Source organism: Branchiostoma floridae, chromosome 6 (genome assembly GCF_000003815.2).
Source record: "Branchiostoma floridae strain S238N-H82 chromosome 6, Bfl_VNyyK, whole genome shotgun sequence".
NCBI classification, from domain to species: domain Eukaryota; kingdom Metazoa; phylum Chordata; class Leptocardii; order Amphioxiformes; family Branchiostomatidae; genus Branchiostoma; species Branchiostoma floridae.
In genome coordinates, this window is record NC_049984.1 from 17,977,772 (window position 1) to 18,000,479 (window position 22,708).

Consider the following 22,708-nt stretch of genomic DNA (forward strand, 5'->3'; position numbering starts at 1 on the left):
GGTCATAAGGCATCAAGGTGAGAAGACCTAACCAAAGAATTTTACATCTTTCCTTATGCAGATATTCATAAAGCATTTCACATTCCTCCTGCCGATGAATAAAAGTCCATGAATTCATAATGGTTGACTTGTCCTGACATTCAATTATTCCTGCAGTAATAACTATAATAACATTCGGTATGACTGGACAAAATCTACTCTATAAAACGAGCCAGTAAAAACGCTGCCGTCCGCATCGATACCATCACCTATACACCTCCCTTTGTGCTCCGTTTTCCCCCATACACCTTTCGGGTGCTCGCGATGTGAAAAGAATTAGTTAGAATGTCCAGAGGTTCACAAATGTGTCGGTCAATATGCTGTTTTAGCCTCCATTCTGTTGAGAATAAAGGCAGCTGCTTCATTGCACCGGTGAATCACAGGAGACCTATTATCAAGGGCAGTTACCATATGCTCTCAGAAATATGCCAGGCCAGGGGTCAATGCGGCTATATGAGTATGATATGCCGGGTCACTTTCGATGATGAGGTATTCATTTCGGTAATATTTCCCCGCTGTTGGCTCGAACTTAAAGGTCGCCGACCCAAATTGTCGTACGGCTGACCCGGGACCCTCGGAGGTCTCCGCCAGTGTGCGGGCATTTGATTTAATCCAGCTCAGGGGAGCATTTTGGGCCCGTACTTGATTTTTGGATTCCCCGTTTTCTGTCAGAACCGTGGAAGCAGTTTGGTTTGACGCGTCTGACATTTCGTCAATGACGCCGTGCTACACATAGGGATTTATGGATGATAATAAAACTGGGCAGAAATTTCTTTGACCTAGTATTAAAGTCATATAAAATGGATGCCTTGATTTATTTGAGATGCCCCATGTACCATCGGAATACCATTGTACATTTTATGGCAGACTGAAGCACATAAAATGAATGAAGCACATAATTTAACAAATCTTCCTCAAAATCATTTCTACAGTTTTGAAACTTCAAACTTGAAAACTAACTGTTTGAGTCAGTAATAAAAACCTAAAAAATATCCCTGAATCTTTAAGGTTTGCTTCTTTCTTTCGTTGAAAGGTTCAAAGTGAGCCAGAAATTTCGCCTATGACAGTTGTTTTACTTTCAGCACATTTTGTCACTGTTGAGCAGTAAATACATTTGTACATGTGCAGGGCTGTCAGCTTTACCTTTTTTATGTCCCACTCATAGTTTAGGCCACAAGTCCATGTTGAAAATTTTTGTTGTCAAATCTGTAAATTTCAGCTTTGATATGAAAGAACATTTTTATCAGTATCATGGAGTTCAAATTTTTCTTGATGGATGGGGTGAAAGTCTCATTTTTGTCCACCTCAACAAGCAAATTTCCATCCAGGGATGGGTCTCAGAGACAGCCTTGAATAAATAGAAATTCAAAAACTCAGCTTAAAAGCTGTGTAAATGGAGATACGAAATTAATTGTTAAAAGAGAGGATACAACTCAGGCAAGTAAGATGCATCATTAAAATTGAAGACATGCCAATGGCATTGTCTAACCCTCGCCTGACGGGGGAACAACAGACGATAAATAGAGTGAGTGATTGAGTGAGATATACCCTTACCTTGTAGCAAACTCTTTCTTAACTTGCCACCTTTTTATTTGTTTTGAGGAATCAATCCCTACATTTTTTTCATGACTTTGTTTCAGACTTTCTTGGTGTATCAGAGTTCACCCTACATCAAGGCAGATCATACTTTGGGCCAATTTCTACTATTTCTCCATCCAACGGAAATGCTTGCGTGCTGAAATAACCCTCTAGCTATTCCGAATTACATGGACTAAAAGTGTTTCAATCCAAAGGGAGATGATTTACTCGGAAGGCTATATCTATTAGATGGTGTTCTGCAATAACTGGAGTAGCCTAGGGCCAGTGTACTTTATGTTACAGGAAGTAGCTGAAATATACGATTTTGTTGGCTTCCAGGAATCGCTACCAGGAATCACAGGTAAGATAAACAGAGGACACCTCCCAGATCAGACGACTGATTGACCCAACTTACATGATCACACAAAGGGCAACAAAAAGGGACATCTGTTATTCCGAAAGAGACAATTTGGAGGGTCCGTTGAGGCTTCGCAATCCTTTATAAACCATTGTGAACATTCTGCCGAGATCAACAACTGTTATCTTTGGTTAGAAATGATGCAAGTGATGTCGACAGGCTTGTAAAATAGATTACAATTCCCCCTCCCAATGATGACAAGGATGTAAGGTTTAAGCATGGATATATGAAATTAAGTCCTATGAAAATAAGACCTAAGCCACTTTAGGAAAAGCAGGCCTTCTTTGAATGTGAAATGATTTTTTTACACTCTCCCATATTCAACTTTCTGCCTAATTAGGATAGTGTCTGAAGAAACTTTTTATACATTAAGTTGATAATAATGTCTCCAACATTGTATCATTAGGATGACGATGGTAAAGTTACCGCAAAGTTTCACAAGCAAACAGACCATGACAAGTCGATCCGCCCCCCAATAAAGTTTGTTTTATCCCTTCCAAAAACATTACAACTTAATGGAATATCAGCAAACCAGGGAGTATGACCAGTCGGAGAGGTATGAAAACATTAATACTGCAAAAAGATCACCCCTTATAGTTTTTATCGGTTTTCTTCCTTTCTTGTAGTTGAGGATCATCAGTTTTGACAGCGCGTGCACGTGTAGTCATTTCTCCTCTGCCAATATAGTGGGCAAAGTTACGGTCACCATTGCCACTACTGCTATGATATGAAGACAGATGGAGTAGAAGTCGACAGACGAGTACTTGCCTCAGCGTTTTTCAACAAGAACCAAGGATTTGACGAGTGGTCCAAAATTAAAGATCTACTCCAGACAAATATGGTTGGGCTGAGAATATTTGTATTACACTTAAGCCCTGTCCATAAAACTGCAAATGGCTTATATGCAATGGACCGGTCATTTATTACCCGGCGCCGCTCATGGCTACAAGTCAATGTAATTTCCCGGAGAATTACAATATATGCAGTTATTGAATAGTCCTATAATCAAAAAGAATACAGCCATAAGACGGCGACCTTTCTAAACCCGGCGAGCCCCCGGAACACGGCCTTGTGAGTGGGGTGAGCTGATTTGTATGGGTTTGTAGCTGCGGGTGTAAGGCCTATTTCATACACTCATAAAATCATTGCTGATAACTGATAGCGGATCCCCGGCCATCCATCATATTTGACTAATACAACATGCACAATATTGCAATAAGGATCAGCGGCTATTGCGGGGGACTGACAGATTGAAAATGGCCCCATATTAATTGCATGAGGAGAGGGTCTTTTGCGGACTAGATTGGGTGTGCGGGTCGGGGCGCTGCGATAAGACCGTGCACCTGATAACCATTTTGCCACCAAGTCGCACCAATCTATCAGAGGTCATTCCTTTTGACACTCGCCGACACCCAAGGTGGCGGCCCGGGCGACCCGTTAGGTGCAAAATACCGTGGCCTTGCGAGCGCGGGTGGCGCGGGCCCGGCATCATTAAATGTGCATGGCTGGGGAATATCATTGAGTTGACATGGTGACTGATCATGACTGCAGCCGGGGCAGGGTTGATGGTCTAACAAATTATTTCATAGCTGGGGTCAATACCTCATCAACAGCCTGCCTCGGCCCGCTGCGCTCCGCCGTGCCCCCGAACAAGCCCACCGGCACGCCGCGGGCTATATATAAAAACCGTTATGACAGGAGGTTTGTGACGGGTTGTCTGGGAGAATTGGCGGGCACATTGTGCATGTCCGACATATAAGTATTGACCAGAGGGATATTAATCATGCGGAATGGGCGAGACATGAATAATATTATATTTTCGACCGGGGGAGGCTTTTCTCCTGGGGTCAGGGAAGGATCGCAGGGCAACTATATCACTGGAATTAGGAATTAACTTTGGTCTGAATCAAAAGTGAACGGTGTTTACATCGGATATCTTGACCTAGGGTGCTTCTACTGGTGTATACTGTGACGGTTGTAATAAAAAGGATATTTCAAATTAGTAGCCAAAGGTTTCAGTGAATTTTCAAGATCAAAGATACAAATGATGATATGAGAATGGCAACAAAACGTGTACTACTCTAATTTCAAATGCTAAATGTTATAAATCTAAACTTGTTGGGTTTGACTTTAAGCCATCTTCATCAGATCCCCAATGTGAGTCCTATATTGTAGTATTGTTGTGCTTACCTGTAGTACAGATTTTTTCTATAGATTGATTACTATAGGGGGCCAAAATTTGGAAACAAAAGAAGTGATCCCACAGGCCAATAAAGATCATTTCTTTGGTTCAAAGCAAGAAAATGTTCAGTGATTTTTATAGGTTTCATCTGAGAGGAGCTAGCCAACCTGAGAAAAGTTATAGTTGTGAAATAAAAAAATTGCACCCTATAATTCACAAACTCAGTAACTGTGATTTGAAATTCATCAAACACCTTTTGGGATATAGGGAAGTGCCCATCTCTGTTCTACAGCCCTTGGGCCATTCAGTCATGCAAGCACTACAGCAGGAGACTAGTTCACAGGTAGTTGTGTGTGTTAAAATCAGCAGAGAAAGCAGAATGTCCTTGGCCGAAAAAAGGAACTGTAGGAGACATGTACCTCACCTTTATTTGTTTCTCTTTGAGTGACACCTTGCATTACAATTTCTCTCTTTTCATGCCAGCCCTTTCCTTTGTGTAGGTATCATTGTTTGTGATATGTGAGTCATGCCCCTACTTAATCATGTGTGAAGTATCATAATCCTACAGTGTGATGACACAACAAAGACTGTTATGGCTTGAAATGCCACCTGCATATGCAGGTTAGTGCAGGAATTTCTCATGTCTACCTGCACCAGTCATTTTTTGGACAGAAAGAGAACTGACTGGTGCATGTAAAACCTAGCCTTATTCACACACTTCTGGAGTGGTGGCATTTATTTTTTGGAAGATCGCTGACCCAGGCTAAGGTTGACTATGCCTGGAAAGGCAACTAGCGTAAGTTATTGAAAATTGTGAACCATCCCCCCCCCCCAAAAAAAGTAAGCACTGTCACTCCAGAAGTTTGTGAAGGAGGTTAGTAAAACATGTCTGGTGTAGGTAATTTCTAATATTCACATAAAGTAGAAGAACTATTTTGAGCCCTGTCTGAGAAAAGGGTAAAACAAAACAATACTGCTCAAGGTAAAATTAGTGCCCCAAGTTGTTTAATTTGCGACGCATCTCTTTAATTTAATATTACACATCTTTTCCTGTATTTTTAATTATCATTACTTTCCTAGGCTATGCAATAAAAACCCAAAGTCTGCTATCACTGACACCACAATAAAAATGATATCATGAGCTAATCTTAAACTTTTAGTACAAGGTTGAAACAAATTAGCTTAGAATTGAAATAAACTGTACAATTTGAAATGGAACCATTTTCTATTGACTCAGAGGCTTAACTTCACCCCCCATATACAGACCACAGACAATACAAGTTGCCAATTAAGGCTGCCCTTAGTAGGAATAGGGTTAAACATTAGGATGCCACAAACATGCTTGTACAGAACATTACATCCTACTATTGCCTACTGAAAATTTGATAAAACAGGAGCAAAATGGGTCAATCAATTTGACAACTCTTGGCAGGTGTCAATCAAATGGTCTTAATCCTCTTCTAGTGATCCTTCTGCAACACTATACTGTAAGACCTCATCTGAAACTTTGCGAAAGTGAAAGGTAGGTACTGTAAACAATACAAGTGGTCACTCTCCTTTTGAAAGAGTTCCAAAGACTAAAACTAGTTACAGCCAAGGGCAGCTCCTCTCCTTGCTATTAAACTCCAGCTTGCAGATGAGTTTTCAGAGCTTAGATTATCCCTCTTTTGACTAATGCTTGCTTTTGGTCATTCCAACCAGAAAGCCCCAACATTAATTTTCCTCCAGGCAACATGTAATAATCACGGGCAGGAATATTACAAAATTGTTGAGTGTTGATATTGACTGGGGCCGGGGCTTAAGGATGGGTTCGGCCAGGGGGTACGGAGAGGTCAGACTTAATGTGCGACTCTCGGGTCACCCCCTGCTGGGAGGTACTGTGCTGTAAAGGACAGTCAGACAGACTCCGACCAGTAAAAGCAACACACACACACACACATACCAATCAATAGGAACAAAAGGTTTTTTGACAATCACAATGCTTTCAATTTTTTCTTCACTTTTGTCCATTTGTTATCCTTTGTAATTGTTGAATATTGTGATGCGTTTTTTTACTTTGTATGTATCTAGTCTGTATTGCTTGACTCCTTGACCTCGATAGTGGCTGTTTAATGGTTAAATGTGAGTTTTTCAAGGTCGAATAAAGGCATAACCATAACAAACATTTTTGCTAATCTTTAGCACAGCAGTTTAATTAACTTACAAATGATTTTGTTCTAAATGTTACTGTACCCAGGTAAATGTAAAGCCTCATAATATCATTCCGACAAAGGTTACTTGCTGAAAAGTATTTTGGCAAGAAGTACAACTTTGACTTCTGACTTACAGATAAATACCTGACAACTCTGGTCTTGGGCCAAACTGTTTATCATTTTCTGAGTCTTCACTTTAAACTAAGTCTTGCAGCAATTGTGCATAGCTGTTAAGTAACAGACTTTGCAAAATCAATTATCCAAGAAATATTGACAGTAATCACCGGCAAGTTGTTAATGTTAATCCAGGCCAGGCCAACATGGCACTTAAACCACCTATATGCTTTCATTAATGGGGGATGTGGCACAGAAATTGACACGTCCACTACTGTAAGATGTAACTCAATGAATTGGATAAAATGCAAAGCAACATCAAGTCAGCACCAATTAGTCAGATGGCTGTGAAATATTTACCGAAGGGAGCCGGGCTGCAAATGAACTCATGTAAGGAAATGGCTATTCATTACTTCTACCTGTACTCATCCCACAAAGTTGAACTTTCAAGGCCACTTGGTTATGGCAGTGGTAAGACACAGTTTGTTAGAGTGTGAATTTTACATGTCCATAAGGTCATGTGACCTACAAATGTAGGTGGCTCAGGCCTATTACTTGTGCGGAAGACACAGTAGGACATTCAAAAGTTTGATACTCTAATACTTTGTGTTCAATCAAACATTTAGCTTTTAGATTTCTCTGTTCTATAATAAGTACTAGTGGAACACAGTCATATAAACTTTCATGCTAAAAGCCTCTCTATGAAAACTGACACTAAAGTTGCAGTTATGAGTACAGAACTAAAGGTTATATTCAATATTTCTGATGATTCTTTTGATTAAAAAAACTGCTTTTCAAAATTTATGTATGCTTACAGAATCCTTTGAAAATCTAATCAAACAGTGTAACCAGGACATAAAAAAAAACGAAAACAATTTCCATACAAAGAAAACTTGAAACATGTCTCATTTCTATACTTACATAGTCAAACTTTGTAAGTTTATTAGTTAGATACGTCCAAAAATTACTAGTTTTCTGTGCCCTGTATGTGAATTATGATTTTGAAAAAGGTAACGAAAACAATTAAAGGAACTAGCATTTTGTTATTTTTCAATGTGCAATATGCATGAGATAGTCACACCACAGGCATCCAAAACCCAAGCAGACAATCCCTTGGGATCCCCCTACACTAAAACAACAGGTGACAATTGCCAAGTTTAAAGGCGAAAAATTGTACACTTTCACAGAGACATAAGTGTGTCTACATGTTTAACGAGGTTAGGTTGTTTCTCGAAACTATTTACGGACTATGTTTCATATCTATCTTATGAATGAGTACATTGTATATGAGTCTGGACAAGTCATACATCATTTTTGTATTGCTTCCTCAAATTGGACTTTCATTATTGCGTGAACAACATGGAATTTCTTTCATCTGCAACGCCGATCAATTTTTACATTACCAGAAACAAAGCCTGTATATCACACAGACTGTGTAACGTTTCTGAGCGCAGGGTGCGGTTGGCGCACGGACAATCCCGTGGTCTTCTATATTATACACGACGGAGCACGTTTATGAAAATGGCTTCTGCGCCTCGCGAGAATCCCCACATCTCGATCAATGCCAACGTTGTCGCCGGGCCCCATCCGAGCTGTCATGCACCTCGCTCCGGCGGCACTGCATCAAGTTTTTTTGCGAAAATGGGCCGGAGCGGCAAACAAAGTGCAGTGCATCAAGGGTGCCTGATCTCTGGGAATTACATGTAATTTCAATATTGATTTTTGCAGGTAAATGAGATCAGTGGGGCCCGGAGGATGTGCCTTGAATCCATCGTCTCCACCAGATAATCAATAGCAAGGTCACCCGCATGATGACCACCGCCTGTCTGTCAACAACACTGACCACTCCACAGGACTGGACTTCTGAGGAGTTATCAACAATATTTGATAAAACAACAACCTCTTTTAGGTTTACTCAAATTTCTGTGAAGGTAGCCACATGAAAACTGACCGCTGCCTGTCTGTTCACAACACTGACCACTCCAAAGGGCTGGACCTGTCTGAGGAGTTATGAACAATATTTGATAAAACATCCACCTCTTATCTTATAACTAAAGTTTAACGACATTCTGTGAAGGTAGCCACAGGAAAACTGACCACTGCCTGTCTGTCAACAACACTGACCACTCCGACGGACTGGACTTGTCTGTCGTGAGGAGTTATGAACAATATTTGTAATAATTAATAAAACATCCACCTTTTATCTTAAGTTTAATGACATACAGTGTAGGTGACCACAGGAAAACCATGATGACCGCTGCCTGTCTGTCCACAACACTGACCACTCCGATGGACTGGACTTGTTTGAGGAGTTATGCACAATATTTGATAAAACACTTATCTTATAAGTTTTATGACATTCTGTGTAGGAAGCCACAGGAAAACTGACCACTGCCTGTCTGTCCACAACACTGACCACTCCGATGAACTGGACTTGTTTGAGGAGTTATGCACAATATTTCAATAAAACAACCACCTGTTATCTTATAAGTTTCATGACATTCTGTATAGGTAGCCACAGGAAAACCAAGATGACCACCGCCTGTCTGTCCACAACACTGACCACTCTGACGGACTGGACAAATTTGGGGAGTTGCGAACAATATTCAGCAACTGCTGCTTTTTACCTTACAAGTTAAATGATATCCTGTGGCTAAGAAATGACTTAGAAATAGAAACAGACAAGCCGTGATGACCACTGCCTTCCACCAGCACTGACCATTCTGAGGGGCCGGAAATTTCCGTGGACATAGGAATGATATGGTTCATAATTCAATAACTGCTACTTCTTATCTTTCAATTTCAATTAACATTGTGTATATAGGGAATAACTTGGAAACAGATACAGAATATCAGTAAAGGGTGCTGACCATTTCAAGGATCTGGATATGTCCCGGGAGTTAGTTATGCTATTTTTGATTTACAAATTTAATGATACATATGTACTCTGTGTAGGGAATAAATAAGAACGTTAATATAAAAAAAAGTTGTCTGTGGACTTAGGAACGATATGGCGTATAACTTTAAGTCAATATCTGCTACTTCTTATCTTTCAAGTTTCATAATCTTCCGTGTAGGAATATCTTGGAAACGGATACAAAATATCGACATTGATCACTCTGAGGGACTGGACCTGTCCTGGGAGTTATGGGTAATATGGTTCATATTCAATAACTGTACTTGCTATCTCTCAAGTTGTTATCTCTCACGTCATATTTTCTACAGTACAACAACTTGAAAATGGATGATACAGACACAAAGAGTAAAAAAAGCCTGCTATTGGTCAGTTCAAATTTTAGAGATATCAATGATGTGGCTCATATTCCATAACTGTTACTTAATATCTCTCTAGTTTCATGATACATTGTTATCATAAAATTTTAGGTCGTCAGCAAACATCATTGTTATTCATTCACATTTTAATATGTTTATCATATTCGATCTAAAAAAAAGGCTCATACCTCTGCTACTGTAAGGAAAAGACAAAAATAGAAAGTAGGAAAAAAGGCAAAAACACATCTTCTGATAATGACAGGTCCTTTTGATTTACAATACCATGTACTTGACTGAGAAAATTTTATCCTTACATATTAATGTTGTTGATATGTTTATTCTCGGCATCAATTATCATATCGTTTGCCCTCAGTGCCTTTAGAGGCTACTTTTAGGTACAGTCAAATCTGTCTTCAGTATAATAACCACTCAAGGGACTTGGAAGTGATGACAGTAGTCAGGTGACAGGATTCTTAACGAATGGGTCAATGGGAAAAATAATCTTCTAAGTGACCACAAAAAAGTGACCACAAGGGCCAGGTGGTCTTCATACAGAGGTGGTCACTGCTACAGGTTTGACTGTATCCAAAGTCTAAAAGTTACAACAGAACAGAACTTCAAAAATAAAAATAAATCTTGTATCTTGCAACATATTTCAGATGGTCACTCATATTCCGGCCACTCTTCCCATAATTCCCTTTTTAGGTCAACACGGAGCAATAGGTCACCATTAGTATGGACATTACCCCAGCATCTTCTAACACCTAATTGTCATCAATATGAAAGCTATAATTTATTTATTGCGGCCCAAAATAATGAAAGTACATATATCTCCTAATATTGGCAAGAAAATTGGCTTGCATATCGCTGTTAATTAAGCCAAGCTTATCATAATTTAACTTAATATATCACTGGCTGATTGAATATTTGATAAGATTTATGCCATTCATATATGAGTGCTATTAGCCATAATTTACCCTCTCTCTTGACAAAGGCTGGCCTTATGTGTCCTTTTTGAGAATTAGTTGTATTAAATACTGTATAAAGATGAAATATTGTATGACTCAACAGGTAATGCTGCAATTAAAACCTTGAGTTTAATAGTCGGTAGGAATGCCATACTTTTGACTCAACCTTGAGTAAAATGCCAAATATCAAAAATCTGCACCACCCAAAACAATGACAGATATGACAGGAATTTTGGCCAGTTTGTTTGCCCTCTGCATGTTGCGGCTTATTTGAATGCCAAGAGTTGTATGGTGCTCAGCTCACGGAGAGCCTATGTGTAAATAAAGCCGTCCAGGCCACCTTTGCTGATGGGTACACATAAATGCTTTTGCTGAATGAAATTAGAAGCTGCTATGGCGCGCTCTTATGCAGGTGGAACAACACGGCGTTGGGTTACATATTTGCCTAGGCATGCTCGCTGAGCTGTGAGAATTCTTCGCCACCATAGAAAAGCCCATCTGAGACAAAATGCAAGCATGTTTGTGGGCTTTATGTTTGAGTACTTGCCGTTGAAAGGACCGTCGGGGGGAAAGGACGCAGCAATTTGCCCGTAGCTGGTCAGATCGATGGGGTTTAAGAGACCACCGGCAAGCAGGCCGATAGTACCGGTCGGACGCAGCGTGGGGTTCACGGAAACGATAAGACTGTTACGGACTGTAGCAAACTAGCAAAGATGTTAAAATCTTCTTTACTTTGTCAACACATCCAATAATGCTTCGGATAAATGGTGAAAGGATATGCAGGCCTGTTACATAACCAAACAGACATCGGAAGGGGCCTTTTGAAATTCAATATGCAAAGTAAACAGCGCTTTTGTGCGGGAGAGATTGAAAGTAGTTTCTATGGTGTGCTTGTGATACCGTTGTGCTTTCTACACCAATATTGCGGAGTCACACAACAAAGGAGGAATGCGATCAGATTAAGAACTGGAAAATGAGGCGGTACGGATGTGTGCAGTCAGTCTTAACAAGTCTCAGGGTATTTAGAAAAATAACAAGACGTCTCAAGAAATGTATGACTGCGTGTCTCACGTTTTGAATCCATTGGCTACATGTATACAATATAGATTCACAGTCACTTGATCTTGTTGACTTTGGCTTTCCACACTTTTCTAATTGAGATGGAAAACTGTCTCAAGAACCAGAGCATATCAACTTAAAAAGATCTATTCAGTGCTTTTGTAGTTGAGATATGATAATATAAATATTTCTTTTGCTTTTGACTTTTACATATTCGAGTTACCATTGCGTTATTTGAACAGCTTTTAATTTAAAGTGATAGCTTGCTAATAATTTTCTCCAAAAACATTTACATGTATCCTCATAGAGACTTGTAGGTGGACACTTAGAGCAGGGCTCGAAATACACTTTTCAGTCAACTTGCATCTGTGCAAGTTAAGCCAAAGGTAACTTGCACCAAAAGAAACTTACTTGCACAACCTAAAATAGTGAAATGTTAACCCCTTATCTCCTCTTCTGAAAATTTGCAAATGTACGTGAGTAAATGGGGATACATACCGGTAAAGAGCACATGTTTGGATATTTGTTTTTCCGTAGCGTATTTTATTTTTGGTTTGAAACTGTACAAACTGTTTCATAAAAACTGTGCATTTAGGCTCAATTAAAGACAATTCAATGTCTACAACTCGATAAGATCAATAGATTTCTTCTGGACTCTTCGAGTGACATCCATCACAGTAACTATTCTTAAGCATCTCCAGAATGAAGTGGTAGAACAACTCAATACAATACATATAACTGGAAAAACCAGTTGAACATATTAAAGTCACTAATTAGTATGCAAATGTAACTCATATGCAAATCAAGGTAAGACAGCACCATAGGAATCATTAGCATTGTAGGGATGGATTTGTCTAAAAAAAAAAGAGTTTACCTGGATGTCTAACCAAATTTAGAAATAACAAATTTAGGCTTTTTTTTATTCAGTGTTATTTTCTTTTACCTTTCAATGACAGACAATATTCTTGGTGTGTGTAAGCTTTTTCTAATGTCAGGTATTAGAGGACAAAAGTAACTTGCACTGGTGCAAGTTTGGTCTAAACTTACTTGCACCACACCAATTTTACTTGCACAAACTTGCATATGCATGTGGTATTTCGAGCCCTGTAGAGTATACTTGAAGTTTTGATTGTCCAAACCATTCACACAATCCCTACCATTAGCACTTTTAAAATTTTCATTTCAATAGTTTTTTCTTTCAAGTGACAACTGTATACTTTTCTCCAACCATACGAGACCTGTATTTGAAAGTCTACCTCAAGTTTTCAACTCTCCCAACCACTCACACATGCCGTGCCTAAAACAGCATGAACATAAGACATGTTTCACTAGTCCCCCCCCCTTGGTAATATGCAACACTGCAACACATAAAGCTTTTATTGTCCAAACCATTCACACTATTCAATAGTTTGGGATTTCCAGTGACAACTGTATACTTTTCCCCAACTATAGTATCTGAAAGTATACCTCAAGTATGCAACCTTCCCGACCACTCACACATGCCGTGCCTAAAACAGCATGAACATAAGACATGTTTCACCAGCCCCCCTTGGTAATATGCAACACTGCAACACCAATTTCAATCTATGAAAATTACGCTCATCAGAAGGCAGTCTAGGGAGCATCTTGACTGGCCACCTGCGCCTCTAGGCAATACCGATGGAGATGAAAAGTGGACAATTAGGCAAAGGTCTATTTCACATTATTACTACCCTGACCTTGGGTTTATAGTGATGAGCAGTTAGCAATTTATCTTGTATCATCGCAGTGTCTACCAAGCAGTTACTTTCAACAGATGAATGTTGTTCATGTAGCGAGATCATCATTATTTTTGGAAACAACCCTTTGAAGTAGATGAGAACAATATTGCAAACATTGCACTTCTTAGATGACCCAGAACAATCATAATGACAGTTCTCAAATGTGCCACGCTAAGTAGAAGAAGAAACAATGTCATCAAGTGATCACATTTTTAAAAGTTGAAGATTCTTTACTAGCAGAATCTTTATTAGAAGAATTCAAAGATTCTAGTAAAGATAACATTGACCTAATTGACAAAAAAAATAGAAGAACTCACAACTTTTTGTTGATCCAGAACAGTTACTGTATGATTTTATGTCCATTTTCAAGTATGCCCTGCTAACTGAAAGTAAAGACAATTATATCAAAATGATATTTCCAAAAGTTGAATTGAAAACTCAATAAGAAAACATGAAAACATAGCACATTTTTGTGCCTAAAAATGACCGTTTTTAAACATGACATGCTAGCTATTAGTTGGGACATTAGATGTGATGTGAAGTTGAAGATGGCAAAGATATATATCTGAGTCAGTGCTGAAATAGGAGTACAGTTCTGCTATATTCAATCTTATGAATTAGCATAGTAAAATCATTCAATCACCCCTTATACAGGTACAGTCTAGTAGTACTTTTATGTTTAAGTTTGAAATATCACTCAGTCTAGTCTCAATCTTTCTCTATTTACCAGTAAGGCAATTAGAACAGGTGAGGCATCATGGTTTGAGGTAATAAGGCATGGGATTGGTCTGAGTGGTAAGTTATCAAAATGGTAGAAAATCAAAACAACACCAAACACTTCCAACAGTGAACAATAAGTCATGTGAACAGTACATCATTCTAGCCCCTGAATGCTAACTGGTCACAACAATTTACTTTGGAATTTAAGGGCTCTTAGACATTTAAAAGTAAGCTTTCACAAAAGGGATATCATAAAAAAAGGACTATATCTATATAATTTAGTCTCTAAAGCGGTGTACATCATACCAAGGTCATAGTTTCTATCTTCATGTTTAGCATTATCTTTTAAAATCCGAGAACAACAGTTTGAACTGGTGCCTACTAATGAGCACAGGTTGGGCCAATCTTTCCCCAGTAATGGTAACAGAACGAGGAAACCTGAAGGATTTACATTAATCCAGGAAGGACAAGGCCGGGCTTCATCATGGTAAAGGTCCCCATTAATGTCCACATGGCCTTCAGACAGATCTACCTTATTGGTTCCAGTCCCCATCACACCGCACTCAAATTGGTAATATTTCTTTGTGCTGAGGTGGTATGATTTGGTACAAGAGTATTAGTCTAGTATCCTGTGGTATGAACTTGATACATATAACTAGAAGAATACAGATTGAAATTGAACGCGAGTTGAATCAGGTGCTTTTTGTGGTTCCAAGTTCTGTCCCTTCACAAACAACCTGTACTCAAGTTGGTTAACATTTCTTTGAGGTGAGATGGTATGATTTGGAAAAAGTACAGTCAAACGTGAACTATGTGACCACCTTTTTAATATCAAGCCAATGATTATACCCCTTTTTGCTGGTCACTTACTTACATGTAGTTTATTTTCCCCATCAACCTTAGCATAAAGAAATCATGTCTACTGTGACCATTTAATTGAAGTCTCTTGAGTGATCAACTGATAGTATATGAAGTTAAAACTGTATGAATCATATTTTGGTAATGGCACAAAGCTTAGTATTGGAATTGAGCAGGTCAGTTGAACCTCTGATATGGTACTTTTTCTTTTCCTTGCTTGACTCTTGTTTCTAAACGATTTGCGTCAAACGTGTTAGGTTTCTGAGGGTGTTAGAAATACTCAGACAAGTATTTGGGACTTTTTCAAAACCACAAACTGTCCGGCAACCAGCAATGCCCCATTAGCTTGGTATATCAGATTGTGACCATTGCGTGGTAGCTGTGTAACGTAATAGTTACAAAATGTACCAGAAACATACAAAATGCACCTAAAAACATACTCGAACAAGATGACACTTTGAAACTGAACCCAGCCCACATTTTTCTTAGCTATACACCTTTAGACTGGAATCCTCTAAACCACCCTCCCATAACCAAGGTATTTCCTTCTTCTTACAGTATCTCTATCTGTCCTAAACAGTGTTACAGTTTTTGCAACAGCTTAAAGCGCTACAAATGGCAGCATTCCAAACTTGTACGTGGTAACAGGCACGGGTAACTCCTGCCTCCGCGGAAGCTTCAATGGGCGCATTGTCTCGCAACTTTGTATTTGTGTATTGTCTACTATCAGGGGTGGGGTGAGAGTAACACTGCGGGTGACGGCTTGTCATACTTGTCAGTGCTGCTTAGCTTTGATTCCTTTTCTTCTTAGTCATAATCTCAGTCCTACCACCCATCCAGCCACTTACGCCATCCACACAATTATGCCACGTAGGAGAAACTTCCAATGACTGCTTTAACTGCAACATTGAATCCCAATATCATATAATTCATACTTTCAACTTTTGTTCCTATTTCTGCCTAATTACAGACTAGAGCTCTCTTTGTAAAATGAGTACTACCCAACTCTTGTCTAATGTCAAGGACATGGCTACATTGTTCATGCATACAAAATGTACACAAGGGCAACAAAGAAAGAAATTTACCAGTATCTTGACGTCATCCCGGCAATGATAATACTGTAACGCTCGCTCAACCTGAAAATGAAACATCACGAAAGCTGCAGTTAGCGTACAGAGAGTAAAGCAATGAGTTTTTCTTCACATTTCACTTTCCTCATAAGCAAGCTAATGGTAATCTAACTGATACCAGTATAGCAGTCAAACCATAAAAAAGGGCTCTTAACAGCAACAATTCTTTTTTTAACTTTCATCTATTAGTCAAGGACTAAAATTTCATGAAATTGAGATGCTGAGAATAATTCTAAACTTCTCAATTTCATCAAATTTTAGAATAATTCGAAATATCTCAATAGATGAATGCTACAAAAATGCCCTTTTTTAACCTTTTTCATCAAGTCTTCTTTTAAAAGAAATGATCTGAAATGTCTGTGTGACATAATGATATTTGTAGCCTTTTTTTATTAATTTTTGTAACAGTTTGCAAAAGAAATCTAGAAGTGATTACATTGTATATCACAAAGCTCAGATTCCTACACTAGAATCCAACCGGCTCCAAACGCCAAGCAAAAGCTGCTATAAAGTATCTACCAGTACTCGAGATATAGATCAGTTCCTGGCTTGTAGGTGGGTGTCATCAAAATTTTCTTTCAATTCCATTTTACCCCAATCCTGACAAATCATCCGCGTACGCAGCAACGTCAAGAAAATTGACCCGCCGTCTCCTATCCTAAGATGCCGCACATAAGTCCGGAGCCCACTGGGGCCGGCGCGCACCATGGCAGGCGCATCGCCAGAAGTGGCCCTTGAATCCATTAGGCCTGCTGTGCCTCATCAACATGCAGCACACAAGGTTGCCATTTTACATGGCTCATTTGACTGCTGGGACCCGGCCTGCTTCAATACACACATGGTAATTGGCGAGAGCAGGACCTCTTGCCACAATTTGATAGCAGACATGAAATGATAATCCCAATATAGGAGATGAATTGCACGGTATGGGAGAGGGATGCTTAGGTCGGGGCTCGGCGGTGCGGTGTAACAGGTCGTGACAGGATGATACCCGGCTTTCTGTGCATCAGAATAATTCAGTGTCGCAGACCCCGGACCGGTATCATGATCATGCCATCACTCATGTTTTCAAGCATATGGATTTATGGGCTGAATTTATGGTCGGATGAAAGGCTGATAGCGGGTACACGTGTGGTTGTAGGACTGTAGCAGCGGCGGCTGTGGCTGGTTTCGGGGCACTGCAGCAAAGGAGTTTTGGGGATGTGAATTTGGAGATGCAACGACAGCTGCTTTTTGGATGTTCAAATTTATACCATATATTCACAATATTAATGTTTTCTACATATTACATCAATATGGGGGATCAAGGTTTTATAATAATAGTGTGAGTTGTGAAGGTCTCTGCTTCCATGGAAGTTTGCCACGGAGTACAAGAAACTTATGACAGTTGAGGCAATATGCCACAAATTGAGGTGATAAGCCATGCAAAGTCGTCAGCAGCCCCCTCTGGCAGCCCTGTCCGGAAGTGCACCTGGGTGGTGGCCTGCCTCGTTAGGCATGTTAGTCACGCATTAACTGCTCACGGAGGAAAGCACAACACGGCAGCAACTCTCCACACAAAACTCAATTCTCTCAAGTTTTAACTCTACTTAGAAGTTACTAAATTGCATATATCAGAACAAATTACCTTGTATGAAGGGCTCTAGAGCATGAAATGGCTCCGGATAAACAATTTAGTACGGCCCTGCCAAAAATTCGTTGCTGCGTAAAACTAAATTTGCATCTTATAGTGGCCAATCCTGACAGAAAAAAAATCAGCGGAGGGGGTCGGAAGGTGTCTTGTCGGAATATATTCCCATCTTGTCCGTCGTGACAAGGCTGTTGAGTTGCCGTGGGAAGCTACGAAGGTAAAATTTATGACCGCGCGAGGCTGGCGAATTGGTTTGCAGCGACCAGTTATTGATCCTGTGCATTTTCTATTTTCATCAGCTTTAATGAACCTGCATTAGTTGATCTGTTTTCCCCCAGAATAATGCAAGCTTTCAAATAACATAGATAACCATCGAACATTACCGCCATGCATAACAATTTATATCGTCCTGATTGTGTGATAAGCTGGACCAGTGGCTAAGTACTGATTCCCGGCAAAGATCTATCCCCTGTCATAAATATTCCTCCCTAAAACCAATGTCAAATCTCCCGAATAATGGAGGACCCGAAAACACAGCTGGGTCATCCGTTAGAAATTAGTGGTCAAAGCCCTGCAAAAAAAAGGAAAGTAAGTTGGTATCGAGACGTGGACGCCGGTGGGATAGACATTAATGTATCGGCGGTGTCCACTCTGCATGTGGACGGAGAAAAAGCAATTATACACCCTGGAATTGACAACCTGACATTTTGCATAATGATGGCAATATCTCGTTGAGTGGACAGTAACACATATTACCGTCGTCCACTTAATACTTTCATGGGGAGGACAGCTAATGAGATATTTTTGTTATACGAGTCTTCGCAGGCGATGACTAACACCTACGGGTGAAAGCGAGCAGATTTGGGGGGAATTAAAAGGCTACAGTGAACATTTTGTCTCGGCATTAAGATGGCCGTATCGATCAGGATTCTTTTCACATTCCAATTTGCACATGGCGAGGCGGATCTAAGATGGCGGCTCTAATGACGTTCGATCAACGCGAGCGAAAGAGCACGGCGGCTCCGCGCAACCTGTTTTACAATTAATGCAAAAAATGGCGCAGAACAACATGTATGATCTTGACCATTTTCATTAGCTGTGAACGAAAAAACCTACAAGCTCCCCATCAGAGAAGTAATGCAAAAGATGACGGACTTGACGGTTTTCACAGCACGTACCTTAATGTTTTATGTTGCAGGACACCATCCGCCATGACTTAAAACATAGGCACAAAAAAATCAACGTGAAGGAATTTCATCCATCCCATCGGTGTATTCTTTTTGTCTACTTCCTGGTTGTTCCAGCTTTTTTGTTTTCCACAAACTTCACCTTCACATAAATGTATCACATCTTTTACAAGAAATTGATGTAACTCAAGGGACAATGAAAAATGGCCACAGTGAGACAATAAACAAACCACCTGTGAATGAGGTAAATGATGCCTTTTTTTAGAAAGGAGGAAAGTGATGTGTAAAGTGAACTTTCTGCAACTTGGTGTTGGACTGAACAGTTAAATTCTCCCATACAAAACCAATTCCTCCCACACAGAAACTTTCAAGCTAATGTGTTGTGTGAACCTGGCATATTTGATTTTTGCAGTCTGTTGAGATGTAGGGCAAAAAGCTCATCAGGAAAAGTTGTGGTGTGGGCCCTCGAAACAATAAAACGTAATTGCACAACAGATACAACGTATGGCAAATTGTTTAGCAGTACAGAGATCTACCCTAGTCTGCAAATAGTTAGATGACAACACACAATTGCTAGATTCTTCTCTTTTAGTCGAGTGCTGTATCTCAATTCTAACCCAATGGCTTTTCAGTGAAATGAAAGCCTGCAAGTTTCACTGGAGTGTATAGTATATGGTGGTCCAGGTAATAAAATGCACCAAAAAGCAGTTCCTCAAGCAACTGGATATGATATTGGAAACAATCAGACATTTCAGATAGAATCCACTATCTTTTGTCAGCAACACTGAAGAGGTCTGGAAGAAACTGGTTTTATACCCTAACTATGAATGCAAAAGAGCCGAAGACATTTTTTGATTGTCCAATGGAAAACCAGGTAAGACAAAGTCAAGCTGAAGAAAATTTTGGGTTCTTTTCAGTGTCACTGACAAAAAAGATAGTGGATGCTACGTGCAATGTCTGACCGTTTCTGAAATTATGTTCTGACTTCGCAGTAATAAGACACTGTGAAAATCGTGAAAATAAAAGCACTGCAAAAGTTTCCAAATTTACTGTATTCTGCCTTTATTCTCCCACTGAGTAGTAGTAGCCTGATTAAATCCCACTTATAGCGGCCCTCCTGCTGATCCTCCCCCTTGTGTAGTGATTATACCTAATGAAGCTTGAGACAGCAGAAGTTAGTGTTACAGACCATACTACTCGCAACAGCTTCATTTTCTCTCAATAACGGCTTTCCTCTTCCTTTAATAGTCTTCAGCAAGAGTTTTCAGTAGCAAAATATCGTTCAAGAGAACATAACAATGAAGTCAACGTAACATAAGCAAGATAACAGTTCGAAAAATAGACTGATACATTGCATTTTATAGAATAGGAATATTCATAGAATATTCAAAATGTTCATAAAAACCCTGATGATGGTGTCTGACAGACATCAAAATGTTGGAAGTAAGTACTCCTTGGTTGTGCCAAAAAGAACCTTACTATATTTTTAAAATGTTGCTCATCATGCAGTTTCAAACAGCAAAAGTAAAGAAGATCATGACTTTTTACTACAATTTTTTGTACAGGTTGTTAAGACAGTAACGGTTACTTATCAATTACCCATATATAGATGCATCAGTTTCTATAACGCCTCACCACATTCAAATACCTTGCTGGCAGTTTTGATCCATGAGTCTATTACATTGCCCAAATGACTTATTTGGGTTTATTTTGGTGACATCACACAGACTGATCTACTGACCCCCGCGGGACCACTGGGACTTATAATTAGGTTAGAGAGTCTACAAGACTTGACCAATGAGAAGGCCAGCTGTGCCCTGTCCCTTGGGTGGAGAAATTAGCGAGGTGACTAACTTGCCCGCTCCTCAGACAAGGTAGCAGGGCTGTGATCTCATTTCCTGACTAGTATTTCATCTTCATCAGAATTGTGATTGAAAAATTAATTCTATTATTAGCACTATGCCCAAGTAGGCATGGAAATTAAGCCATTTGCCTCTAAGAAGGTTTTTGAATGCTAATCTTGGAAACAGCAACCTAGCTAATCTAAAAAAAAAAGGTAAATCGGTCATCTTCAACACAGGAGGGGTATCAATAATCTCCAAGCAGATCCTACGGTGCCATAAGTAGTATCAAAAGCTGGCAGAGAGTGAAACTAGCTTAGGAGTGTGTTTTGCTACAAGGCAACCCTTTGGCTGACTGCACTCCTTGGCCAGTTTGGTACTAACTTATGAGATTGGATCTGCTTGGAGATTAGGGTATCTGGATCATTCAGCTTTTTTACCATCTCAGCCCAGACAGTTTGGACCAACTGTCACCAACACCCTGATCAACTCGGCCACGTTTAGGTTTGGGTGTTGGGCCAAGTTGACCAGGGTGTCGGGCAGAGTTGACCAGGGTGTTGGACTGAGTTGGTCTGTATAGCCATGGGCCAAGTTGGTTAAAGGCCAAAGTGTCTGACATCCAACTGCATGAGGTGCTAAAGCATGATTCTTTCTCAAGCAGCTATAGTAGTACAACATGGCTTTGCTGCAGCCCATCTTTCAGCTTCATACACTGGGTCCAGGGTTGGACAAGTCCACTAGCCCTATTGTCCTGGAGGGTAAGGGAAAGTGCAGATCGGGCAAGTGCATGACCTACCAATCGGGCAACTAAGATTTTTCCTTTGAGTGAGATTTTGATATACTGTAAATGCATTTAAGTTCGCGGGGATTTAATTTTGCGGTAGCGGGAAAATGGACTTTTCGCGGTGGTTTTAATTTCGCGGTAGCACCATACACTGTAGTCTCTTACTGTTGGAAAAATGTTCGCGGTGGTTTTAAATTCGCGGTGAAGCGGCCTCCGCGAAAACCGCGAACATTAATCCACCGCGAACATTTCTGCATTTACAGTACTTGTTACTTTTTACAGTCATGATATCAAGCAATGGTCAACATAGAAAAATAGAGTCAATAATAAGAATTCCATTGCTGGAAGTGAAAATAGATATAAAAATGACATCTGAATTTTGGGCAAGTCAAAAATTGGTTCGGGCAAGTAAATTTTCCATGTTCTTGCCCAATAGAACAAGTGCATTTTCCATGTGCTTGCCCAACAAAACAAGCGAATTTTAGAAAACTTGTCCAACCCTGTGGGGTCACCCCTACTTTTCTTGGTGCGTGTGTTAGGGTATTTGACACCTGAGGCTCCCCTATGCACTGGGTACCGGCTTTACATCTCCATCTGAAATGACTAATGTAACCACTGACAACCTAGACCCTCTGCACACATGGAATTTATCCATAAAAGAAGCAGATTGTTTACTGTTCCCACTACAAGAATATGTCCAATGCCTTAAAGTTTATCTATCACTCCATTCAAGTTAAACTTGTTCATCAATAAAATCTTCATTGCTGAGATGTTAAGAACACTGTGGAATATGTCTGAATAAAATAATGGTATAAACTTTCATGTTTCAGACTCTTCCTTGTGACCACAATAGCCAGGTGGTTCTTATAGAGAAGTGGTCATTATAGACAATCTCTTTTCCACCCCAACTACTTCATAACCTGATCTTAGTTAATTTCTTTGTCCCAAACCTCTGACCCCACTCCAAAGTTTCCT

At 39.8% G+C, this 22,708-nt stretch overlaps 1 protein-coding gene across 1 annotated transcript in view; it reads right to left on the minus strand.

Moving 5' to 3' along the window:
* The window catches only part of LOC118417485 (RE1-silencing transcription factor-like), a 50,801-nt gene that overhangs the window by 11,610 nt on the left and 16,483 nt on the right, over window positions 1-22,708 (minus strand). The window contains exon 6 of the mRNA XM_035823061.1: window positions 16,247-16,297. The gene's annotated coding sequence lies outside the window, so the exon portion shown is untranslated. The remainder of the gene's footprint in view (window positions 1-16,246; window positions 16,298-22,708) is intronic.